This window comes from Narcine bancroftii, chromosome 6 (assembly GCF_036971445.1).
Source record: "Narcine bancroftii isolate sNarBan1 chromosome 6, sNarBan1.hap1, whole genome shotgun sequence".
Taxonomy (NCBI): Eukaryota; Metazoa; Chordata; class Chondrichthyes; order Torpediniformes; family Narcinidae; genus Narcine; species Narcine bancroftii.
This window is the reverse complement of record NC_091474.1, coordinates 193,482,900-193,491,197: the sequence shown is the minus strand read 5'-3', so window position 1 is coordinate 193,491,197 and position 8,298 is coordinate 193,482,900.

Genomic DNA, 8,298 nt, shown 5'->3' with positions numbered 1-8,298 from the left:
CTACTGACATCAGGCTCACTGGCCTATAATTTCCAGGGTTAATTTTAGAGCTTTTTTTTTTTTTAAAACAATCTCCGACTTTACACCTGTGGCCAAGGACACTTAAAATATTTCTGTCAGAGCCCCTGCAACTTCTACACTAGCCTCATTAAAGGTCCGAGGGAATATCTTGTCAGGTCTTGGGTATTTATCCACTCTTATGTGCTTTAAGACAGCAAGCACTTACTCCTCTTTTATCTATATAGATTCCATAACCTCACTGCTTGTTTTCCTTGCTTCCCATAACTGTGTGCCCATTTCCTGAGTAAGTACTAATTTAAAAAAAAATTAAGATCTCCCTGATCACTTTTGGCTCCTTACAAAGCCAACCATTCTGATCTTCAAGGCGATCAATTTTGTCCCTTACTGTCTTTTTGTTTTTAATATACCTGTAGAAACCCTTCAGATTTTCCTTCACCGTGTCTGACAAAGCAACCTCACGTCTTCCTTTACATTTAAATGTAGACATACAGCAGGGTAATAGGCTATTTTGGCCCACATGTTCGTGCCTCTCAATTTACATGTTTTTTCAGGAGCTGCCGCTTGATGCACTTCTCGCAGACGAAGTCGTCAGGGACACTGTTGGCTTCTGCAATGTTCCGCATTCTGCAAGAGGAACATTCCCTGCCTTTGATGCCATTCCCACTGTCTATGACTAGAAGAAAAAAATGATATATAAAACCTGCCCTTACCTGTGCCTACCTGCTGAACCTTTTTGTTCCTCGAATAGGGTGACCCTTTCTTACTTCAACTCCTGCATCACCACCTCAGTCTCTTCTTGCCAAAGTCTCCAGAGCCAAAGCCTTATCAATCTGACTCAATCTACTCCTTCTGTAGGTCATACCTGAATTTCTGTAGAGAGCTGGATCACCGGCCTTAAGCATCATCATTCTCACCCTGAACAGGTTGGGAATCTTTTGAAGCTATTGAAATTTTTGTTGATATTGAAAGCAAAAAAAACATTTGTATCAGGCAAGTGTGTGGAACTTCAGTTTTACAGAGCATGAACTATATAGTGTGCTGAATTGAAACCATTTCAGCTTCCCACATCCCTCTGCCCAGAATTGTTGAACTTTATAGTGTTTTATAAGTTAACCATTTAGAATGTGTTTATTTTTATCAGAATTATATTAGCAACACCTTGTGATAAAAAGAACAATATATTCTTAGCTCTAATTTCATGGTGTATATTTATGAAGAGGTCAGGCACCTGTTCTTTCTGGTTGATGTACCAAATTTAATCAAATGCCGAACAAGCTAAAGAGACCATTTAACACTGCAAATCTGCTATTAACCAAATCATTCATCCAAGTCAAGATTTTACATCACCATTAACATGATTGGGAATTTAAATTAAAGTCAATCATATCTTAGTCTCAGCCTCATTTTACCTTCTCTGTTTTCATGCACATTTAACCTGTGTTATTTCCCTACCTCTTTGATAGATCTTTGATCAACTTTTGTCTAATTGTTTGCAGGCCTCGTGGTTTGGCACCTGGCTCACGAGGTGCTCCCTTTTAACACATTGTAGCCGATTCACATCTGTTCTTCTTTTAAAAATCATGGGCTTACCATGCTCCTTTTATATTCACCAGGCCACAGCTGCCAGTGCTCCCTTTGAATGCTTCCCAGGTTTCCTTTCAGCTCACATGGAATTTGTTTCCTACGGGTTCTTTAAACTCAACAAGCTCACTGGAAGATTGATTTTTCTACTGGGGAAACTTTAAAAAGTGAACAAATAGTGTGTTGGGATATTAATAGGAGTAGCATCCAATAATCCATAAAATCGGTCAGTTTGGTGCTGGATTATTGGAATTTTACTAAATATAGAATTAGCATATTGTGACTTTTCCAGAAACTTTTCTTTAAGTGATGTAAACACTTGTGCTTGAAAGAAGGATCATTGACTGATATTCAAGGGCAAAGGAACTTTCTCTCATTTAGAGTTTACATGGATATTTGTATAACATATGTCACAGCTTTAACCAAATTCAACAACTTCCGGTTGGCTGCAGCATAGTGTAACAGGAGTAGTCAGATGCCCTGGAAAATTTGCACTTTTTCCACTTACTTGGTTCTTTGTTTTACATTTAATTTCCTTTCTTTTACCTATATTTGCATTAAAATGGCTACAAGAAGTGGTAAATCAGGGAAGAAAGAAGTGCCAGCTACTTTGACTATTGAGGCTATTTCTGAGCTACTGAATCAGCATAGAGAGTCGTTAACTGACAATTTTAAAAGATTTCTTAAATCAGATTAATACTAAACTTGACTAAGTTCAGAGATTAACTGAGGAACATGGTGAACGTCTATTATCTTTGGCGCTTGAATTAAACAACTTTTGTGAGCGTGTCAATGAAGTAGAAAATGTATGCTCCAGATCAAGCAACAGGAATTACCTAAAATGCAGGAGCAGATGACAAAATATATGTATTCTGGGCTTGGCTGAATCTACTGAAAGTGGGCAACTTCCCAATTTTTTTTTTGGAGTTGTTTTGCATGGTTTTTTGGGAAGGAATTGCTCCCATCTCCTCCAGAGATGGATAGAACTCATCACTCATTAATACCCAAGCCAGCATGGAGGAAAGACCACACTTGGTCATTATCAACTAAAGGATTCTCTGATTTTTGAAGCTCTTCAAAGAGGGAAACTTGAATATCGTGGCTAGCAGATCAGGATTGTAGAGGATTGCGTCCTGAAGTTTTGAAGCAGCTTGCCGAATACAAAGAAATTTCAGAGTGGTACAAGCCTGGTTCAAAGCCTTCCCTGCTGTATCCCGCACATCTCCACGTTACACCTCCCAATGGTCATAAGAAGTGGTTGAATAGGCTCGGATCAGTGGTTTTCAAACTGCCCACCTAAACTCACATACCATTGTAAACAATCCCCATGGCATAAGTGCTCTGTGATTGGTAAAGTATTGCTTAAGGTGGCATGGGAGAGGGAAGGTTAAGAACCATTACACTTGACCAATTGTTACTGAAATATTTCAGTATTTCAGAAAATTGTTATTGGCCAATTTCCTTTGGAGTTATGAAACCATAAGCATAAGAATTCAATTAGGTATGATTAAAACAGTGGTTTTCAAACTTTTTCTTTCCACTCCCATACCACCTTAAGCAATCCATTTTAATGCAAATATAGGTAAAAGGAAGGAAATTAAATTTAAAATAATGACAGAGCATCTATGGCTTAGGAATTGCTTAAGGTGGCATGTGGAGGGGGGGGGGGCAGTTTAAAAACCACGGAACTAGATGGTCTCCCTACTACATCGCACCCAGTATTAATTTCACCTCAATGACTGAAGCTGATTGTCTACTATTACTTTTAAGGTTTCTAACATTTGTTAGGTGAGGACTAGTTGGCTTAGTTTTTTTTTGCTTTGACCACATTTTATGGGGTAATAAACCTACTTGGTTTGTATTCCTGTTAGTATTTTCTTTGTATTAAATTCATGAAGCTATTAAATTTTTATTAGAAGTATATCGTCATTCCTCTCTCAGTAATAATGGTTCAAATTTTTACTTTATTATATACTTTTCAAAACTGTATGACAAACTTTAAATGAAATTTTTAATGGTTGTAGTCTCAACATTATTTGTTGAGATTTATCTATTTTGTTATATATTATTTGGAAGTGCAGATATATTTACATTAATAAGAAGGGACTGAGATAATATGTCTGGCAGGAAGATTAGTTTGGGTGAAACTGATTGTTTTGAAGAGTGTGCTGTTGATGTCTTTAGTAGCCGTCTGGCTTTGGGGTGATGGTGGCCGTGGGGTGGGGGGGGGGTTTACTTTCTCAAGATTGTTATGACTTTAGGAATCTGTACAAGTTCAGACCTTGTGAGATTCACTTTCAATATATTACTAGTTTCAAATTCTTGTGTATAAGCTGAGATCTGGAGTTGGGATATTATTTGTTAATCAACTTACATTATTAATAAAAATATGGGTATTTTTTGTTAATTTCCTTAGTTGGAATGTAAAAAGATTTAAACCATCCAGGTACGAGAAAGTGTTTTCATATATTAAACATCTATTTTATTTATACAAGAAAGTTATTCATGTTTGTGATAATTCTTGGCCATGATAAGGTGAAGGGGGGAACATTTTCATTCTTCCTTTCAGGCTTAAGCCAGGATGGGTCTTGATTTTTATTGATCAAAATATTCCTTGCATTTTTCAGTGTTATGTCGGATACAAATGGTCATTATATCATTATTTCAGGGAAACTGCATAATAAAATGATAGTTTATGCAAATGTTTATTCACCTAATGTGGGATTTTTAAAAACATTTTTCCCTTCCAGATTCATTGGAACAGGTTTCTGATTTAGGTATTTTCTACAATTCAACTTGATTTTCTTCATTCTCAGATACTTGATTTCCCTGGGGCACCTGATGTGAACATTAGTTGCAAATTAAAAATTACATCAATGTTTTAATATTGATAAGTTGATGGGTTTGAGACACGCCCCTCTAGTTAAAATTAAAAATATCCAGGAACAGGACATTGTCATACAAGCTTTGGGATTACAATTTTTAAGATGGTTAAAACTACATCCATATGTGCCCATTGTTTGTTACAATTTATAGTTATACATAGCCCATATGTCTAAAGTTAAATGATCTTGTATCAATTCAGATCTATACTATTGGTGTGATAAATGTAAAATAGAATAGGCTTCTTGAATTCTTACGTTCTGGGAGTGTGAAACACTGCATTTCAAACTTATCCTTTATGTAGATCTTGAGCCTAATCCTTTGGTTGCACTTTTTGGTACAACGGCAGAGGAAGATGTACTTTTACCTCCAATCAAATGTCATACGCTGTCTTTTGCCTCTCTTTTGGCCAGACATGTGATATTGCTTAGAAGGATGCTGCCCCCATTCACTAATGCTCAATGGCTGAGAGACAATATGTCCTGCTTGAATTTAGAAAAGATATGTTACTCAGTAGCTCAAATATAAAGTTTTTAATGTTGTGGTGCCATTCTTGAATTATTTCCACAATCTCTAGGCACAAAGTAAATCCAAAATTTCAGTATTTTGCTGTTTTACTACAGGAACAAAGTACTTTTTTAAAAAATAAAATGTCTTTTCTTTGGTATGGGGCATAGAGACATGGCTATCTACAATAAATTATTCGATGTACTTTGTATTATGGGTGCGCTCTATATTTTGCTGAGTTATACAATTTGTCACTTTTGCTGTGCATCCCATAAATATTTTGTACATTTGTTTATTTGTGTAAAGCTAATAAAAATTTCAGCATATTCAACATAAAATCCTGCTCATGTGTCTTGGTACGATGTTAAAAGACATTAATTAAATGATATGGCAAACTGTAGGAATCAGAAGAAAAATCTGTTTTCACTAAATGAAAATCATAAAACCTACAGCTATAATTTTAAAGTAAAATTAATAAAAGAAAACTTTAGTAAATTCAACAGGTCAGATTGACTTTCTCTTCCCACAGATGCCATGTTTCAGGTTGGAGACCCTTCATCAGGACAAATTTCCATTCCCCTCCAACAAGCTGTCAAAATAAACTCCTCTCACCAGTGATTTCAAAATCTATGAAACCCCCATCTTCCCAAACTACCCATCTTCCCAGACTACCAACACCACCTGGCCATCCAATCAATTATGCCATTCTGCTAGAAAAAACTAGTTGTAAATTTCCTACTCAATGCGGCATGCACTGTCGATAGTACCGTCTCTCTAGATCACACATGTCAAACTCAGGCCCGCGGGCCATTGGCCCGTGATATAATTATATTTGGCCCGCAGGATCATATCAAATACATATTAGAGCTGGCCCGCTGGCCGCTGCGCCAGTATAGCGCATGCACAGCTAATACTACAAATCCCAGAATGCTTTGCAAATGCGTTGGCGCCGGCCCGTCAGCCCGCTAATTGCCCCCACCTCCTCTCTTTACTTTCATTAGCATTTGCGACCTGTCGCCCAACTCACACGTAATAAACCCCTGACGGAAAATGGCCAAACGAAAGACAGAAAACAGGACCTTTCAAGACAGGTGGGAGGCAAACTCTGACCCCAGAGTTTGATGAACTTGCATCTAAGAAGAGATGCCAAGTATCTGGTTTAGACCCAGGTGCATCAGAGTAAATCACAGTGTAGCAAGCTAAGCTTGGATTAATGTTTTCTTTGGTTAACTTTGGACTGTTCATAGTCAAAAGATTGGATTTTCATTGAAGCAAGTTGTTATTTTTTTGACTTGTTGGCTTGTGAGAAAAAATACATTTAAAAGGAGCTTAAAGGCTATAGAGAAATATTATTTATTGAATATTTTATTTCTCATTTGTTAATGCTTCTTCTGGAAAGAGTTTTAACTAAAACTATTATTAAACATTTATTTTAATAAGAAAAAGTTTAACATTACATATGTTGAAAGAAGAGAAAACATGCAGATGTTGTTGAAAAATTTCAATAAATATTTAGTTTGGCCCACGACTTAGTCCAAGTTTTTAATTTTGGCCCTTTGTGAATTTGAGTTTGACACCCCTGCTCTAAGTTGTTGAGCTGAAGTAAATACAACCTGGTGTCACAAGTTCTCTGGATCACTTGATCTCTATTGCCCAATCAGCTTCCTGCTGATCTGAGCTTTTCAAATCTAACTGAATGGATCACCTAACTCCAGTTGCAGGCTTCAGATAAAATCCCTGTTGAAATCTGCTACAAACTTTGCCAATCCTACATCAGATCTCTCCTCTTTCAATTCAGCACAAACTGATTTTTCACCCTCCTTCAACCCAATCTTCACCTCCTTCCCACTCAACCCCACCTATTAAACTTTGTCTCAGCCCTTTACCCAATAACTTCTGCAGTGCAGCCAAATTGGAAGACTTTGATGTGCAAGCACCACACATTCATGCACAATACCATATTTCAAGTAGGAGGCCATAATTTTAAAAGATCCCGATGAGCCTGGTTACAATCTCTGCTCATTGCAACCTTCAGGTAAAAGGTACAGAGGCCTGAACTATAACACCTCTAGATGCAAGAGGTGTTTTTTCCCCCTTGCCAATCAATCCCAGCCACTTGAACCTACTCGTATGATCCTAACTCCAGGCCAACCAAAACATCTTTTTGCACTATTGAAAGATCACTTTTTGCCCACTAATTGCAGACATGCATATCTATCCTTTTATATTTAATATATTTTCTACCTTATGACATATTATGGCAATTTTAATTTATAAAATTTGTTTATAAATGCAAGTTGTTGGAGTGTTATATATTTGTATGGCTGCAGTAAACAGGAATGTTAGTGCATCCAGACAATGTGTTTCTGTGCATGACAAACTCTTACTCACTCAAGGCTCATTTGCTGTCAAATTTCCCAGCAAACAACCTGTTTGTTGACATACCATAAATTGCAGGCTTAATACATCTTTTACTTTTTCACCATTGCACAGTATACACTGACAGAATAAAATTGGCGCTATAACAGAGAACATTGGTGACCAGGACCTTAGTTCAAAACTCACTAAGTAACATTCTTATTACACAACTTTCAGGTCATGGCCACTATTAATAAATTTAAAATACAAACACTGCAGATACTGGAAATCTGAAATGATAAACCAAAATTCCTGGAAATACAAGGCCAGGTAACATTTCAGGTGATGTCCTTGCATTTTAGATTGATGGAACATCTTTTTAGTAATTTCTGCATTTATTGTCCTTGCATCCATCCTCATGAACAAAATCTTGTCACCACTCACCAGAAATGTAATTGGACTAAACACAAATATATGGCTACAAAACAGATAGAAGCAGGGTATGCTGGAATTAATTAGTATCTTACCTTTTATATTCAGAGCTTGATGAAATACCCCTTATTTGAGTACATGGGTGTAGGTCCAACAATATTCAAGAGAATAATACAGCTAATTAGGTGTACCCTGTAGATAACCTTAAATATTAACCTCCTCTGACATCACAGCATCATGGCTATTGCGTGCAACCTTTAAAAAAAATGCACAGTTGCAATATCACAAGTCTTCCTCAACGGAATCTACCAACCTCTGCCATTTCAAGCTCACGAAGGCTGCAAGCCCGTGGGAATGCTTACACCTTCAAGTTTTCCCCAGTCAACATCATCACAAAAAGTAAAAATACAATTTCTCGACATCATCGTGTCAAAACTCCGGAACTTGGGTAACAGTACCAGGAAGTAGCCTATCCATTAAAAAATGCAGGAATTAAAATAAAACCAGCTCACCACT